The following is an 18330-nucleotide window of genomic DNA, read 5'->3' as shown; positions in this document are numbered from 1 at the left end:
GTTGAATGAGCCCAAATAATTATCCATTTTTGGGGCTCATCACTATTCACGACATGATTCACTATTATGTGTGATGTGGCACTAGAAATGATATTGAACATCTTATATATTAGTTTTTTTATCATATTTATGTGTCAATGTATTTATTTTATGTTGTAGATGCTTTAGATATTAAAAAAATTGCAAAAAATGAATATTTTTGTATGCTATGATTTTTTCCCGATTTTTACCGATTTTTTCCCAATTTTTTCCAATTTTTCACTACGCCGATAATATCCTGATAACGATTAGTGCAACAGTGGCTGTGATGCATGTTGTTTAAGGCAGAGAAATGAGTGTTGTCATGGAAATCCAAGTAGTGATGGTAATGATATGCTAGATCTAATGATGTCTACCAAAGAGAAGCAAGTGTGGGGAAACATGCAGGATGAGAAAGAACAGGTGACTTTGGAAGTTAGACAAAGAGATTAGAAGAGCTGTGATGCATGTCGTTGAAGGCAGAGAAAGGAGTGTTGTCATGGAAAATCCAAGTAGTGATGGTAATGATCTGCTAGGTCTAATGATGTCTACCAAAAAGAAGCAAGTGCGGGGAAACATGCAGGATGTAGGCATGACGAAAGAGGAAATAATTGCAGAATGCAGGGGCTATTTACTTTGTAGGACATGAAACTACATCAAACTTGCTGACATGGGCCATAATATTATTGGGAATGAATCAAGATTGGCAAGAACGAGGACTCAAAGAGGTGTTGGAAGTATTTGGAAAAGATGTTTATCCAGATGTAGATAGCTTGAATCACCTTAAGATTGTAATGGCTACTTCTGAAAAACCTTTTATCTCTTAGTAAATTTCAAAAGACTATTACTATTTTATTGTGGGTTAAATTGGTTAAATTATGACATGGAAATGTAGAATCTCTAGATGGGTGAAAAAGAAAAAAAATATAGAGGTTTATAATTTATTCACAGAGTAGTAGGTAAATCATAGAGGTATACATGGCCTTGACAATATATTTTACATATATTCTTCATCCTTTTTTGAAGCGTAAATTATGGTTGTTTGTAGGTGGGAATGATTCCAAATGAGGCCTTGAGACTTTATCCACTAGTAATGGGTCTATTACTTCAAGCGGTAAATTTAGTGAAGCTTGGAAGGATTTCAATTCCCGCAGGCACCCAACTTACTCCAATTCTTGCAACGCATCATGATCCAACTTTATGGGGAAATGATGCAAATGAGTTTAATTCAGGGCGATTTATCAAAGGAATCACCAAGACTTCCACATTTCTACCCTTTGGATATGGTCCAAGAATTTGTGTGGGTCAGAACTTTGCACTCATGGAAGAAAAAGTGGTATTGGCTACACTCATGGAAGAAAAAGTGGTATTGGCTATGGTTCTGCAATGATTTTCTTTTGTCACTTCCCCATCTTATGCCCATGCACCTACCCATATATTCACCTTGTAACTACTACATGGAGCCTAGGTGATCCTCGAGAGTTTCAATTTTAATAAGCCTTTCGGCACGATGATGAATAAAATGGAATTGCTTAAATGCATGTCATGTATTTTCTTATGTATTCGAATAAATTGTTGTTCAAGATACTATATAGAGACACTATGTTGAACAAAGGTCACAGTGGTCCCAGAAATCCATGAAGAGGGAGTGAAGGAATTCTTGGGAATAAAAGTTGTAATATCTAAATGCTGTGAAAGTTCATAAACATGATTATGTATATTATGTAGAAACTTTTTTTTTCGGGTATACAAGGATATCAATGAATATGACATAGGAATCTATGTGGAAATAAGAAAATATAACAACTATAACAGACTTGAAATACATGAAGACACATGGTGAACCATGGAGGTTAAAATTCAATGACACAAAAATAAAAGTGGATAAATTTACATGAAATTGTAAACACATGGGAGGACTGAGCGACGAGGGTTTTGAACCGGGGGCGATAGAAGCGAGTTGGTAACTATGGAGGGGCATGGAGGAGGGAGCTCCACTCCCTCCTATAGTAATGTGGTTTCAAACAGAAGCAAAGAGACAAGTCTGAACAATTTCCGGAAACCAACGGAGGCAGAGACAAAGACAACCGGTACCCAAAAGCTGGAAAGCAACAAATCCCTAGAAAAGGAAGGGACCCACAAGGAGGCTAGGAGGGAAACGAAATATGGAGACAACAGTTAGAGAATGGAGAATATATCTATGATGGGACCCTACAAGCCCAAGTCTAACATCAAACCCCGGGTGGTCTTAAATGATCCTGCACTACATGTGCACAGAGATCACATGGCAACTTATGCGGTCATATGCAAGTTTATGGGTATATGGCCCACGGAGAAAGCATTGTACACATGGATAAGAAACAACTAGAAACCAAAGGGAGAAATAAATCTACATCTTGGGTCCAAGGGTTTTTTCATAGTGGTTTTCACTAACCTGGAGGACAAAGACAGAGTTTTCGAAGGAGGACCCTACTTCTATGCTGCTGCTGGCCTTTACATGCGACCTTAGATGATGAACTTTATTCCAAAGCGAGAAACATTCACATCGGTCCCGGTATGGATTAGATTATACTCCTTACCTTTAGATTATTGGCTATCAGAATCCTTAAAAGCTATAGGTAATAAATTAGGGAATTTTATAAAGATATCAGAGGCGACTCTGTGAGGTAAATATACCTCCTTCGCCCACATATGTGTAGAAATGGACTTATCGGGAGCACTCCTGGATGAAGTCATCCTAGAAGTATATGATGAGGAATGGGTACAGGCGGTCGACTATGAACACATCCCATTCAGATGCCATAAATGTCATGAACATGGGCACCTCTTCAGAGACTGCCCACTCAACAAAAGGGAGGACAACCTAAAAACCAACACAGGAAAAGACCCTGAAGGTTTCACCAAAGTGGGAGGTAGAGGGAAAGGAGGGGGAAAAGAGTACCAAAAGAAACCTAGCGAGAACAAGCTACCAAGTCATAATAGTTTCGAGATTTTAGAAGAAGGGGGGGGGGGAGGGGGAATGGAACAAACAAGGAACCGGAGGACATTCATACAGAGAAAGAAAAAGAGGATAGCATGGAAATCATACAGGAATACAATGAACAAAAGGAGGACCCACCAAGCACTATGGAACTTGGCAGGGACCATGAGATGACCCCAAGCGAAGGAGGTACTTTGGACCAAGACCTACAGGAGATTCTCGAGAGCGAGAACCTTCAACTAGAAAAGTTTCTAGAGCAGGGAACCAACAAAGGGATTGACTTTCTGCCACAAGAGGAGTTTTACAGAGTACAACAACTAATCCTCCAAAGGTCTCAAACAAAGGCTACAGGAGTCAAAAGGAACTACAACAGCCAGGAGAACATAGGGGTTAAATCAATGGAGCTTACTTCAGGACACTCCAACAAAAACCTAGGCAAGAAAAGAGGAAGAAAGAGACAGAATGAACTTCTGTCAGAGTGTGGGAAACTCATGATTAATTCAGGTAAGATGAAAGATCTCACTAGTTACTCTTTCACAAACACATCATTATGAAGCTTACAACCTGTAACATTAGAGGATTAGGAAGTAAAAGAAGACAAAGAAATCTCAGTAATAGAATAAAAGAAGAAAAACCAAACATGGTGTTTATACAGGAAACAAAATGCTGAGTAGACAAGATCAGAGAAATACATAGCAAATGGCTTATCAAATATGAGTATCTAAAAGTCAAAGCAAATAATACAGTGGAGGGAATTCTTACTTTATGGAATCCTCAGAAATTAGAGATCCTGGATGTTGAGGCATCTAGAAACCACCTTTCAATGGTTATACAACCTTTGGGGGACAAGGATTGTTACATGATCACAAATGTCTATGGTCCTCAACTTCTTGAAGACAAACTCAGGCTCCTCACCTCTCTGGAGGAGCTGAGAGAGAGACACCCAGTAATCCCCTGGATTCTGGGAGGGGATTTTAACATGATCAGATCGCTCACAGAGAAAAAGGACAGACCAGAACGTTTGGACGAGACTCAATTGCCTTCCAGAACTTCTTAAACAACATGAGACTAGTGGATATGGACACAATAAATGGTACCTTCACATGGAATAACAAGAGAGGAGGAACTTCCCAAGTTGCCTTGAAATTAGACAGATTCATAATCTCGGAGGATCTCCTTCTCTCTGGTCGTATCATGACAGCTTTTATCCTTCCTTTTGGAGGCTCGGACCACTGGCCCATCCAGTTGGAAGCCTCATTTATTGGTACCCCGAGGAATAGACCTTTCAGGTTCGAAAATGTCTGGCTCACTCACCCTGACTTCATCACTAATATTGGAAAATGGTGGGTAGAAGACATGCCCACCCAAGGCACAAAAATGTTCCTCCTGCAACAGAGACTCAAACACATCAAGCTAAGGCTCAAAGAATGGAACAAAAATGAGTTTGGAAATATTTTTGAAGCCAAAAGAGAAGTGGAGAAAAAATTACAGGAAACTAATCAAATTCTCATCACAGAAGGCTTCACAGAGGAAAGGAAAATGCAAGCGGACTCTCTTCAACAAGAATGGGACAATAGATGCATGCAGGTGGAAATCTTCTGGAGACAGAAATAAAGAAGGGGAGAGAAATACTAGCTTCTTTCACAAGTCCACCATGAAACACAAGGAAAATAATCGGACAACGAAACTCATAGATCCTCAAGGGAAAGAGCTAAATACTCACAAGGAAATGGAATCTGTTCTGGTACAACATTTTCAAAACATAGTAGAGGAGACCATTGCAGATAGATCTCGATTCACTAAGAGCTTCACTTAGCATATTCCAAAACTGGTAACCAAGGAAGATAATTATAATCTCAATGGGCCAGTAATGGAATAAGAGGTCAAGTAAGTAATCAAAGAGATGCACAACAGGAAAGCTCTAGGCCCGGATGGTTTCAATGTAGACTTCCTCAAAACATGCTAGGAAACTATCAAACAAGACATTCTTGATGTGGTGGATGTTATATACCTAGGGGGGATAATATGGGGTACCAAGGGAGGTACCCAAGGTAATAATGTAATATTGGGATGGGCCATAGTAATAAATAAGGTGGTTAACCCATATCATGTAAGGGACCACAAGTAGTTAGTAATAATGTAATGGGCCCATGGTATTAGTTTGATGGTATGAGGGAACCATGGTAATGACCCATGGTATTGTATGTATGAGGCCTATATAGAGGCTAGAGACTCTACATGGAGAGATTGTGAAGGATTATTGTAGGAACAAGCATATGGCTTGTGGAGTGTTCTCCTTCCTTAAGGAGTGAATGTATGGTGTTGCCCTACCTTAAGGGTTTTGATCAATAAAGAATCATTTCATATTATTTCTGGGTTTATTTTCATTATCTTATATTTTCCTATCAGATCTATAATATTTCAGGGTTAGATCTGTAACAAGTGGTATTAGAGCTATAACAAGGGGTATCAGAGCTATAACAAGTGGTATCAGAGCACTTTCTTGGGCAAAAAAGTGGAGAATTTTTTTATTATTATTTTTGCAGGATTTCGGGGGCGGCGAGTTTGCAGACCAGATCTATACGTTTTTGTGCAAGACCTACAAAATCTAATTGCATATCTGGATTCTATGTGAAAAAATACCCGATTTCAAAAAAAAAACAGTCGAATCGGAGTCCGGATGAAGGAGATAACGCTAATTTAAAAATTAGTGGGGTTGCAGACAAATTTTCAGGGCAACGAGTTTGCGGCGCAGATCTAGATGTTCTGGTGCAAGATCTGCAAAATCTAATTGTAGATCTAGATGCTATGTGAAAAAATACCCGATTTTAAAAAAACAATCGGTCGAATTAGAGTCCGGATGAGGGAGATATAGCTGATTTAAAATCAGCTCTTTTTGCAGAAATTTTGGTGACGGCGGGAGAGTTGTAGCCCAGATCTGAAATTCCAGTGCCTGGATCAAGATTTCTAACACATGGGTAGATGCAGAATGATTGCTCCATTTCTGAAAACAGGTCATAATAAGGATTCTGAGAAATATTGACTAAACTGTGACAATTTCAAATTTTCGCCAAGTAAGTGAATTTTTTCCAAACCTTCATGGCTTCTAGCAAGGAATTTTTTACAGGGAATGATAAGGGTCCTACTATTGAAGAATACATAAATGAATACAAGAGGTTATTTAGACACAATTGGAAATGGGTGGCACTGGCTAATTTTAAAGATGAGGCAACCACATGGTGGGGATTACTTAACCAAAAGAAGTGTTTCAACCTGCCCGATGAAGAATTTGAAAAATTACTTTTAGATAGATGGTCTCATGCCAGAAAACAAGATAAGGAGAAACATGTGGCGTTATCCTTATTGCAGATCCATGGATTGATTCAGAAGGAGAAGATCATGGTTTCTATAAATCCTAGTTGCAAGCATAACTTTATCAATGTTAATTTGGCAAAAAGATTGCAAGTTCCAGTAAAACACATTGAAACCGCACAGATTGATAATGAGGATGTTCAAGTTTATAAAGATTTGAAAATTTCTATGGACACGTATGTATTGCATTCTAATTTTTATGCTTTAGATATGGCTAATGTGGATGTTGTTTTGGGATACCCTTGGATGGAAGAGGTGGGTACTATCAATATTAATGTGCAGAAGAAATTCCTGAAGCTCTGATATAAAAAGAAGAAAATTACATTACAGGATATTTCCATCAATAAACAGGTAGAGTACATGGAGGCTGAAGCAGAAGATGTTCCAGGGAATGACATATCAGATGATAAGCCTTTGATGATCGACAATCAAACACAAACAGAGGCTGAAGCAGAAAAGGTTACAGGTACATCAGATGAGGGCTCAGTGGTTGAAGTCATATTGGAAAAGAAGACACCACAACAGGCACCACAACAGGGTGAATTAAAAAAAAAAAACACCATGGGTTAAAACTTCCACATATCATCACCCACATCACCCCTGCAAGAAAAAAACCAACAAGATGGCAACCAATTAGCCAAAAGGACAACAACCCCCGTATGACGGATAACGAGGAGCGAAGATCCACCTACTACACATCAACACAGAAGAGCTGCCACGGTCAACTTCCATCTCAAGCGAGTGAGGCACCAGCGAGATCAAGGGTTCACCTTTCTCTTGGATGGCTAAATGCACGTGCATGGTACCAATGGACTACTCTTTTGAGTAGATCTTATTATTTGTGTTCTTCCCATGTTTCGGGGATGAAGCATGCTAAAGGGGGTGGAATGTTATATACCTAGGGGAGATAATATGGGGTACCAAGGAAGGTACCCAAGGTAATAATGTAATAATGGGATGGGCCATAGTAATAAATAAGGTGGTTAACCCATATCATGTAAGGGACCACAAGTAGTTAGTAATAATGTAATGGGCCCATGGTATTAGTTTGATGGTATGAGGGAACCATGGTAATGACCCATGGTATTTTATGTATGAGGCCTATATAGAGGCTAGAGACTCCACATGGAGAGATTGTGAAGGATTATTGTACGAACAAGCATATGGCTTGTGGAGTGTTCTCCTTCCTTAAGGAGTGAATGTATGGTGTTGCCCTACCTCAAGGGTTTTGATATCAATAAAATGATGCATTTCTATATTCAGATCTTGTTATTCTTGGGTTTATTTCTATTCTCATATATTTTTGGGTTAGATCTATAACAAGTGGTATCAGAGCTATAACAGTGGAGGACTCAAGAAAATCAAGAACAGTTCTGAGAGCACTTAATGAATCCTTCATAGCATTAATCCCTAAACAAGAAAAAGCCATGACACCAGACAAGTTCAGACCCATAGCTTTATGCAATGTGGTGTACAAAATCATTTCCAAAGTTATTGCTAACAGACTCAAATCTCTTCTTCCAACACTAGTGCCAGAGGAGCAAATTGGATATGTGGAAGGTAGACAAATTCTTAATAATATCATTCAAGCTCACGAAGTGGTCCATTCCCTCAAGACCAATAAGCAAGCAAGTATGATAATATAGCTGGACATAGTGAAAGCTTATGATAAGCTAAGTTGGTCGTACATCAGGGAAGTTCTTAAAGCGTTATGGCTTTGAGGACAACTGGATAAAGTGGGTCATGGCCCTAGTTACCACAGCTAGTTGTTCAATCCTTCTTAATGGCTCTCCATCGAGAACCTTTAGGCCATCGAGAGGCCTCAAGCAAGGAGATCCTCTCTCCCCATTCCTCTTCATTCTCATGATGGAAGGATTGGGCGAAGCGGTCAATTCATCCAAGGAGGAAGGAAAAATCCAGGGACTCAAACTTACTTAGAATGGGGACACATTGACTCATCAACAATTTGTGGACGACACTATGCTGTAGGGCATACCCACAGTCAAGGAAGCCAAAGATTTCAAACAAATCCTGCATGATTTCGCAATGGCTGCTGGCACTAAGGTAAGCCTCACAAAATCGAAAGTTTTCTTTTTCAATACTGATATTTCTATTCAAAGAAATCTCTCCAGAATTCTTGGCTTTCAAAGAGATCATCTTCCCTCCAAATATCTAGGAATGCCTCTCACTGATAAACCTCTGAGTAAGGAAGTTTGGGAGTCAGTTACAAATAAACTGAAGGAAAAAGTCAACAACTGGACTAGCAGATCCTTGAATTTAGCAGGAAGGCTAATTCTTACAAAGGCTATACTACAAACCATTCCAATTTTCATGTTTTCAGCCCTTCCTTTCCGAATAGGAGTTTTACAGCAAATCAGGAATATCCAAAGAAACTTTATTTGGTGTAAAGGGGAAGTGAAAAATAAGTAGGCTCTGGTAGCGTGGGACAAGCTCTGCAAACCTAAAACCCATGGTGGTTTGGGTCTCCATGACCTAGACACTCTAAGCAAAGTTTTGGGGCAAAACTTTGGTGGAGATTGCTAAAAGAAATAAGAAACCCCTGGGCAAAGCTTTGGAAAAAAAAATATGCAATGGATTGGCAGGAAAGGGACCACATTTGAATGACAGGACACATCAGGGGTTCCCATATTTGGAACAATGCTTGGGAGAAGAGAGCCTTAGTTAAGAAACATAGTTTCTGGGAGATAAAAAATGGGAATCTAGTCTGGTTCTGGGAGAACAATTGGCAGTAGGAACATAACCTCTATAGAGAAGGACTGGACATCGTAAAAAATGATACCATTAATAAAGGACTAAAAAGGGTAAGTGACTTTTGGGATCAGTCAAGAGACACAGGTAAATGGAGAATTTGGAAGGTACTTGATTACAGTGAAGAGACCCCTTTGAAGGCCCAAGCTGAAGTTCTTGAAGAGATTCTAGAAATGAGGCAAGTTTTGACTTCAACCTCGAATGATCTACTAAGATGGGGGAGAAACAATGAGGGAATCTTCAACCTCAAAGAATCCAAAAGAATAGTCACAGGACTTAATTATCCAAGCCCTAACAAGACTTGGAAATACCTTTGGAACAACCCACACTAGATGAAGATCAAATTGTTCATGTGGTTGGTACAACATAAAAATATTCTGTCTTGGAAAAATCACAGAAAGAGAGGTTTTGTTGGTCCATCAAGATGCCAGTTATGTGGTCTACAGGAGGAAACTATAGATCACCTTCTCAACCTCTACTCTTTCACCTCCACCTTATGGAATTGGATGGACTCTATCTTCAACCAAACAGTCAGAAACAAAAATGACATTACTGAAACTTTAAAGAATTAGAGGAAAGACTTCTCAGATAATGAGACAGACAATTTAGCCTAGACTCTGATGCCAAGATTTTTGATCTGGGATGTTTGGAAAGAATGCAACAACAAGATATTCAAAGCTAAATCTAGTTCAACACAAAGCATCATGGCTCAAATCCTAAAAAAACTCAAAGAAACAGTTAGTGCCCTTCTGAAGCAACCTCCTGAGAAACCCCCTGGTCAATGGGATGCTCACATTCTTGAACTATTGGGTCTCTAGTCACATGTCCCTCAGGGCATAAAAAAGAAAGCAAGGCACGTATCAGAAGGAAAGGCATTCTAGCAACTCCCTCCCCATGGCTTTTTGAAATTCAACATAGATGGAGCCTCAAAAGGAAACCCTGGGGATGCTGGTTACGAAGGAGTCATAAGAGATGAAGAGGGCAATATAAAAGTCATTTTTCACAGTCATTTTGGGAGAGCAACTAACAATATGGTGGAACTCATGGCCATTGAGCAAGGCTTAGAAATTCTGATTGATCACAATTTACATAACACAATCATAGAGGCAGACTCGGAATTAACAATTAATTCGGTCAAAAGGATAGGCACTGGCACAACACCAGACAAAGTTTCGAACCACTGGAGACTTTCACAGGTCTATCACTGAATTCAATCTCACCTAAGAATACTTAGAACTCTTAGCTTTGTTCATGTGCACAAAGATGCCAACAGAGTGGCAGACCGGCTAGCTAATGAAGGGGTGCTTTGTACAAGAGACAACAAGTGTTGCTTGTGGGAATTGGTTCCTGCAGGACAACTGCGTGAGGACTGCTACATTTTGGCAGACAGGGAGCATTATCGGTACATGAAAGGGAAACAACCAGTTGAAAATTAAGATGATGGATGTTAAGGGTTTAACAAACAGGCAACATGAGAATTGGTATATTTGGGTCTCGTAGATGGATTGAACGCAGAGAAGAAAGAGTGCGAAACCAAAAGGTGGCGCCAACAGCTTTGCTACAATTCAAGGTGCTTTTTCTACAGTTATAGTGGTTATCGGGCATCCGCATTACCATAAGTGGTTTTACAGAAATGCTTCTGATGCCACTAACCATTCAACACGTGGCTCAAGGAGGAGAGAGAATATCGCCTTCATCGGGCGGGTATTCCTTGCTCTTCTTTCCAGCTCGATATCCTTCACAACTGTAGGATCTAGTGGCACTGGATCTACGGCTAAGGTTTGTTGTGCTTGTTGGTGGGACCAGGATATCTTCCTTGCATGTTCCAGCTCAGGAGCGGGTTAAGGGTTTTCGGGTGGAACAACTGCTCGATGGTTATCTACCTTGCGAAACTAAAATGTTTTCACCACGGTCTCTATTTCCTGCTCGGGTCCGCTCATTGACTTCTTATTTTAACCTGGTTTGGTTTAGAAGGTTGTTCGCTTTTGTGGGCCCTTAGCCAGGTTCTTGAGCAATTGGCTCAGATCCCAAAGCACAGGGAGCCAGTTGTATTTTATGTAACCAATTTTTTAGCTTCATATGAATAGAAGGTCCGATTCTTGCTTCAGGAAAAAAAGAAATATATGAAGACACATGTTAAAAATGTAAACAATATAATCTAGCAATATAAGAGACTTGAGAGGAATTGAGAGGAAATTCATGCTAGTTGAGTGCAAATTCAAGGATAGAAGGTGCAATGGAAGTTCAAAGTTCGTACACATGATAGAAAAAAGACTCAGAATTGTAATATGGTAATGGAGGGGCAAAGTTGTCTAGAACATTTTTTGGTATGGGTTGTTCCTGAATACACGATTTTCTTTGTTATCTAAATTGGGAGAAATCCTTTGTAGGGACAAGTTGATGGATATGGTAATGGAGGGGCAAAGTTGTCTGGAACATTTTTTGGTATGGGTTGTTCCTGAATACACAATTTTCTTTGTTATCTACACTGGGAGAAATCCTTTGTAGGGACAAGTTGATGGATATGGTAATGGAGGGGCAAAGTTGTTTGGATCATTTTTTGGTATGGGTTGTTCCTGAATACATGATTTTCTTTGTTATCTAAATTGGGAGAAATAATTTGTAGGGACACGTTGATGGTCTTGCAACTATGATCTCATCAAATTTAGAGATCAAATTTAGAGCCATAGCTGACTAGTTATACTCAAAATGTTTATTTCTGAATGAAGTAATGGAGAGACAATTCATTCTAGTTGAATGAAAATTCAAGGATAGAAGGTGCAATGGAACTTCAAAGTCACACACAAGATAGAAAAAAATACACCATTTTCTTTGTTACTTAAATTGGAAGAAATCATTTGTAGGGACAAGTTGATCATCTTGCAGTTATGAAATCATTAGATTGAGAGTCATAGCTGACCAGTTACACTCAAAATGTTTCTTTCTAAATAAAGTAAATCCCATGCTCAAAAAATTACCCTTTAACAATATCATTTATCATCATATTAAGATCCATAGCTGACCAGTTACACTCAAAATGTTTCTTTCTAAATAAATTAAATCCCATGCTCAAAAAATTACCCTTGAACAATGTCATTTATTTTGGTTCCAACTAATATTTGTAGATGTGATGCAATTTACATTTTCAAGATATCACTGATTTCTCATTCATGACCAGTTACACTCAAAATGTTTCTTTCTAAATAAAGTAAATCCCATGCTCAAAAAATTACCCTTGAACAATTTCAATTTATTCTGGTTCCAACTAATCTTTGTAGATGTGATGCAATTCACATTTTCTAGATATCATTGATTTCTCATTCATTTGATACTAATAATTGGTAGAAACTTTGAGGAAATCCATAAACCTCGTTTATAGCAGGGTAAGAGGATCTCAAAAGAGACTTGTTAAAGAATATTTAACATAAAAAAATCATAAAATTGAGAAGCCAAGTAAGATGGAAGCATTCCACTACTTCATAAATAGGTTTTCAATATTTTTTTGTTTTGAGATAAGCCATGCTTATTAGACATCAACGTTTTCATTTTGGTTGGGGAGATTTACATTGGTTTTTAGAAAATTTCTAATCAACAAGGTTAACTTGTGATTTCAATGAATTTACTAATATGGCATGATCTAGAAGAAATTCAAAAATGTCATACACTAGTTATATTGTTGCTTGTGATTTCAATGAATTTACTAATATGACATGATCTAGAAGAAATTCAACAATGTCATACACTAGTTATATTGTTGTGGAGGGTGGGGAGGGAGGTCATAAAAAAAACCTCTAACTCTCCTAAAAATCATACATATAACTTTTGAATCATTACCAAGGGAACCAGTCAAATGACCCTTCTCCCATGCCCTATTCTCTTCATGGTAAATCATAGGTTCCATTGGAAAAAAAAATAGTTTATCATTCTTCCATAAGCAAAATTAGTGCAAACTTGAAAACTAACTATCTCTCTATGTCAAAAACAAATGAAAACTTAAATTTGTCTTGGTTCAACGGTAAGGTAGGGGTGTTGCATAGCCCCACCTTGGTTCAAAGGCCATTTCACCTGCTTAAGAAAGCTACTTGATTTTACAAACTTCAAGTCATGAGAAAATTTGGTTGAAGAGATAGATCCATAGCTCTTGTAAAGCAAGAACATCATCAAGAAGGAAAGATACAGAAAAAAGGAGTGAAAATTGGAACATGAATATTAGAAGCAATGAACACAATAACAATAACCAGGAAAATTGTTACATATTGATTACTTACAATGAAATCCAAGTACGTATGCTGCCAATAAATAAAATATTGTAAAGAATAGAAGCAATGAACACAATAACAATAACCAAGAAAATTGTTACATATTGATTACTTACAATGAAATCCAAGTGCCTATGTTGCCAATAAATAAAATATTGTAATAGACTATTGCTTTGAAATTGAAATTGAATAGACTAGATCATTACACTGGACTATTGATCTAAAATTGAATAGAGTAGATCATTACAATGGATTGTGTTTGACTTGTCTTTTAAGTTTTATTGGTCATGTTGTTTAGTCCTCGTCAATTTAATTTTTTTGGATTCATATGTGGTGCATATCTCATGTCTGTCAAATCATAAAAAGGAAAAAATTATCCATAGTTCATTCTTTGTATCACTTAGAGTGGAGAGTTGAGACGAGGGATGTTCTCCAATTCCAACACGATATGTATGTTCTTCTCTCCACTTTGAATTTTAATGTGTAAAAAAATTGTGAATTAAAAATACTCCACTATACTCTTGATCATCATTGGACATATCAACAGAATAATGACAATCTCTAGATTTTAACATACTTTAAATTAAAAGTATGATCCCTTGGTTGTATAGCAACATACTATTCTTCCATATGCTACCGAGTTACGATGTTTCCCCCACCTACCACTCTGCACCCCATTGCACCGTCAAATCCATTGTTAAATGATTGGAAGTTCTTCCATTATTAGATCCACTACTTTAATTATCAACCAGATCTTGATTTTTGCAACCATTCAACTTATTTATTTTTTTAATAGGTCATTAAGTCCCTTTCTTTTCCCTCTAAATAGGTGGGTCACTTCTACAATTTTCATTCATATTTTCAAGAATCAATAGGTTTTCAAGTGCACTCAAGGGTTTGAATTCAGTCTGCCACAATCCACTTGTGAGATATAAGTATTTTGCGAGGTGCGATGTTTGGTTACAAAGTCCAAATCTCTCCAAACATGAGATATTTTGGTGCAAAAGGTGGCCGTGGGAAGGCCAAGTCTACAAAGTTTATGTCGAGGTCACAGAAAGTCATCTTGTAGTTCCCGGTAGGAAGAATCGATAGTTCCTGAAGACTCGAAAGTATGCAGAGCATGTGGGGGTTGGTGCACCAATTTACTTCACCACTATTCTTGAATATCTCGCCACTAAGGTACTTTGACTTCCCACACTCATGATGGAAGTAAGGGGTTTTTGAAAATTAATTTTATTTTATGAGAGATTTTTAGGCTTTCTCATGGCTTTATAATTTAGGGATTTTAAATTCTTGTGCCTACGCTTTTATGTTTAATTTTTTTTCCCATGATTATACTAGCTTTTGATTCGTAAGGGTTTCAATGTCATTCACTTTGCAAGCATGTTGTTTAGTTTCAACACTGATTTTATGAGGGTTTCTTTTCTTGAAGAATTATTGGCATATTGATATGATATATTTGGCTCCTACTCAAAGGGTTTTGATAATTCACTATGCACCCCACATTCCTTGATTTATAACATAAATATCAACAAGGAGATATGTAAACACAAGTTTCTTCCAACATCATTCACTTAGGTGAAAAGGAAACCACCAAGATGCTCTCACCTATTGACCATACCTGATTTGTTTTCTAGAATCTGAATGTATACTTAATTGGCACAATGAACGGAGAAAAATTTCTAGTTTATGCATAAAGGATCCTTTTATTAGTATAGTTTTGTGCAAGTTGAAGTATACATCGATAATATTTATTGTATTTTCGGTAATGTTGGTTTGTGTGTTTCAAGACAAAATGATATTATGTAATCATAAAATGAGTAAATTTGTTGATGATTGATGTAGAAAAATTGTTGGTGATGCATTTGTTTTCCTGGATACTTTAAATTAATATGGTCTCTTTTGATGAAATGAAACCATGTGACAATTTTTCTTGAAAGCAGAGGCAACAATGGGTTTGTTCAAGTCAATGGCAAGAATTTTCGAGTTTTAGTTAACATGAAGGGAGGTTTTCTAATTGACTGAAATGACTTGGTATGCTCCTACTTTCGTATCCTTGATGAGAATCAAGTACCTTCATATTTTTTAAGAGGCACTGAAAGAGTAATCATGATGGAATCAACCCCACAAGATGACCAATAATCTGGTGATTGGATTTCTAGATAGTCTTTATTACCCTACAAGGATAACTACTACAATAAATAAATAAATTTGCTTCTAATCATGTGAATAAGCCCACTCCCTATGACCTACCATGACCTACCATGGTATAAATGTTTCATTTGGCTATTAGAAATATCATGAACTTGGTTTGAAGTTGCACATGCTCCTTTCTACCTAGAATCTTTTTTCATGCATGGTTTTGATTTACTCTAGAATGAGATATTATTAGAAGAGTAATATGGATACTAAGTTCAAAATATTTGAGTGAAGCTACCTTCTGTAACAAAATAAACCAATATAATTAGGCAGAATTCAAAACTATTATGACGAGATCTAGCCACAAAGTTGTAACGTATTTATTTACTTGTTTAGCAGGGTTTAGAGTTCTTTTACTATGTTCCAATGATATTTTTCATAAATATTTATCATGTTTGGCTTTTGTTAAAAATTGAAAATTTAGGTGTACAAAACTGCATATATATATATATATATATATATATATATATATATATATATATATATATATATATATATATATATATATATATATATATATATATATATATATATATATATATATATATATATATATATATATATATATATATATATATATATATATATATATATTGTATTTGAGAGAGTCCCCTTGTTTTCAAGGGGCTTGCAAAGATGCTCGTTTATCCTTTTAAATATGCATCAACAAAGTTGTAACATATTTATTTCTTTAGCAAGGTTTCGAGCTCTTTTATTTTGTTCCAATGATTTTTTTTCGTAATTAGTTGTCCTGTTTGGCTTTTGTTGAAAATTGAAAATTTAGGTGTACAAAACCACAAATATTTCTATATTTTTAGAGAGTTCCCTTGTTTTCAAGGAGCTTGTGAAGATTATCATTTATCCTTTTAAATATACAACGACAAAGTTGTAACATGTTTATTTATTTAGCAGGTTCTAAATTCTTTTATTTTGTTATGCTCTTCTTCCACATGCTACTATCCCCTTACAATGTTTCCTTTGCAACATCTAGTGCAATTGCTAGTTTATTCTATAATCCATTTCTACAAATATGGAACATGGATTGATATTTTTTTTTTGTAAAGTTAGGCATTCTTCATTCCAGATGACAAACAAAATTACAGCATACTAGAGTTCAAGTGGCAGGTCTGCCTGCAGGAAACCAGACCGCCACCTTTCGGCCTTAAAACCTGACCAAAATTTAAAAATGTTTTGTTCCTTTTTCCTATCATAACCATGTTTTTGTCTAGTACTGACTAAGCTACCATCAATAGCATGACTTAACAACCAGACACAGTTCTGTTTTATCAACATTTAAAACAAAAGAAAAAAATCCTCGTCCGACAAGTTGACCGGGGCAGGCATTGAGGCGCTGGTACCGGGCTTCAGCTGCTTCTGCTCCATGGCCCATTTTAGTTCCAGCAACATTTGTTCCATGTTCTTCAGCAGCAGATGGTTTCCCGCTGCCTGGACTTGGACGACCGCGATCTCTTTCAGGAGAGTATTCTTGATGTTTTTTGAGTCTTTCGCCAGCTGGCTTTTGAGCTGATCCTCAGCCTGCTTGCGTTCCCCCTCCTCCTCTTCGCGAATGGCCTGATTCATCTCCATAGCCTGAGAAACCACATGTTTCATAATCCAGTAATGCTGAAGCGTTTTATTGAACAAGGAATTTCTGCCTCTTGTGGTTCCTGGGTTCGGGACCAGATCCTCCCATTCCCCATGGGGGATTTCTTTGTTCTCACTGATATACTGCAGCTCGCGCTTCCACCCATTGATTTGGGTGCAGACCTCCGAAGGATTCCCGGCCATGTACGCATTTATTGTGCGCATCCTCTTTTCAGAGTCAAGCTTCCTGCCCCTTTTGTTCATATGGCTACTGGTGCCTTCTTTCCGGTTCTTAGCAGAGTTATCCTTCCTTGGTGCCATCTTGCTTCGGACCTGGGACCTTGAAATTGTAAGAGATTTTCTACCTATCACAACGAAAAACCACAAGTCAGTGCCATTGCGTTGAAACTCAGTCAAAATCCACTCTCTTACCACCCCAGCTTCGGCATGGCTGGTAGTCTGCATCCTTATTACAAAATTCCCAGCGAAGAGGCTTAAGACCTGCCTCCCTCTCTCATTAGCCCCAGAAAACCTGCACTAGACAGCAGACCTAGCCATCTGGTATGGAGAGCTTCCGTGATTATAGCCACGAAAGAAATCCAGGGAACAGAAATGGGCAGGGCCATGGTGCCCCTCGTGGAGCGCAACTAGACCCAACAAATCCCCCCTCGCCTCCTAGCTCTTAGTACAGGAATCAAAACTATCGCCATGCAAAACCTCCCCTGCTCTGAAGGGAGAGAGGTGAATCGACTGAGTGTTGGGAAGGCTGCTATCAATTCTACTACTGATATTCTGCTCACTGGGGTGGAACATTTCAGGACGAACAAAGTTAACGTAATTGCTAGCTGACATAACGCCTGGAGGACAGGAACTATAGGAAACATACCACCTTTTCGTGCCGGAGCCGGGGAAGAGGTCTGGTCGTAGAGTCGTGCTGTCTCCTTTTCGCTTTTTTTCATGGTTCTTGCCAAACTGGATGAGCATTCCATCTACCTCCTCAGGCATATGGTTGTTATCTACCCAATGTCCTCCCATACGGACCTCCACTTGGCCATTTAATTTTCTGACTAGCCTCCCTGTATTCCTACCTCGGGATGAGGCGTGACTTGACCTACCTGCATTATGCATCATTACTCCAATATTCTCTAG

The 18330-nt window shown here is 38.0% G+C and overlaps 1 pseudogene; it reads left to right on the top strand.

Moving 5' to 3' along the window:
- Positions 1 to 427: 427 nt before the first annotated feature.
- On the top strand, positions 428 to 16770 carry LOC149208481 (cytochrome P450 CYP72A219 pseudogene; annotated as a pseudogene).
- Positions 16771 to 18330: the final 1560 nt, after the last annotated feature.

Source organism: Pinus tabuliformis, chromosome 1_2 (assembly GCF_031772625.1).
Source record: "Pinus tabuliformis cultivar Carrire ecotype Pingquan chromosome 1_2, CPIR1, whole genome shotgun sequence".
NCBI lineage: Eukaryota > Viridiplantae > Streptophyta > Pinopsida > Pinales > Pinaceae > Pinus > Pinus tabuliformis.
This window is presented reverse-complemented; position numbering and strand designations above follow the sequence as displayed.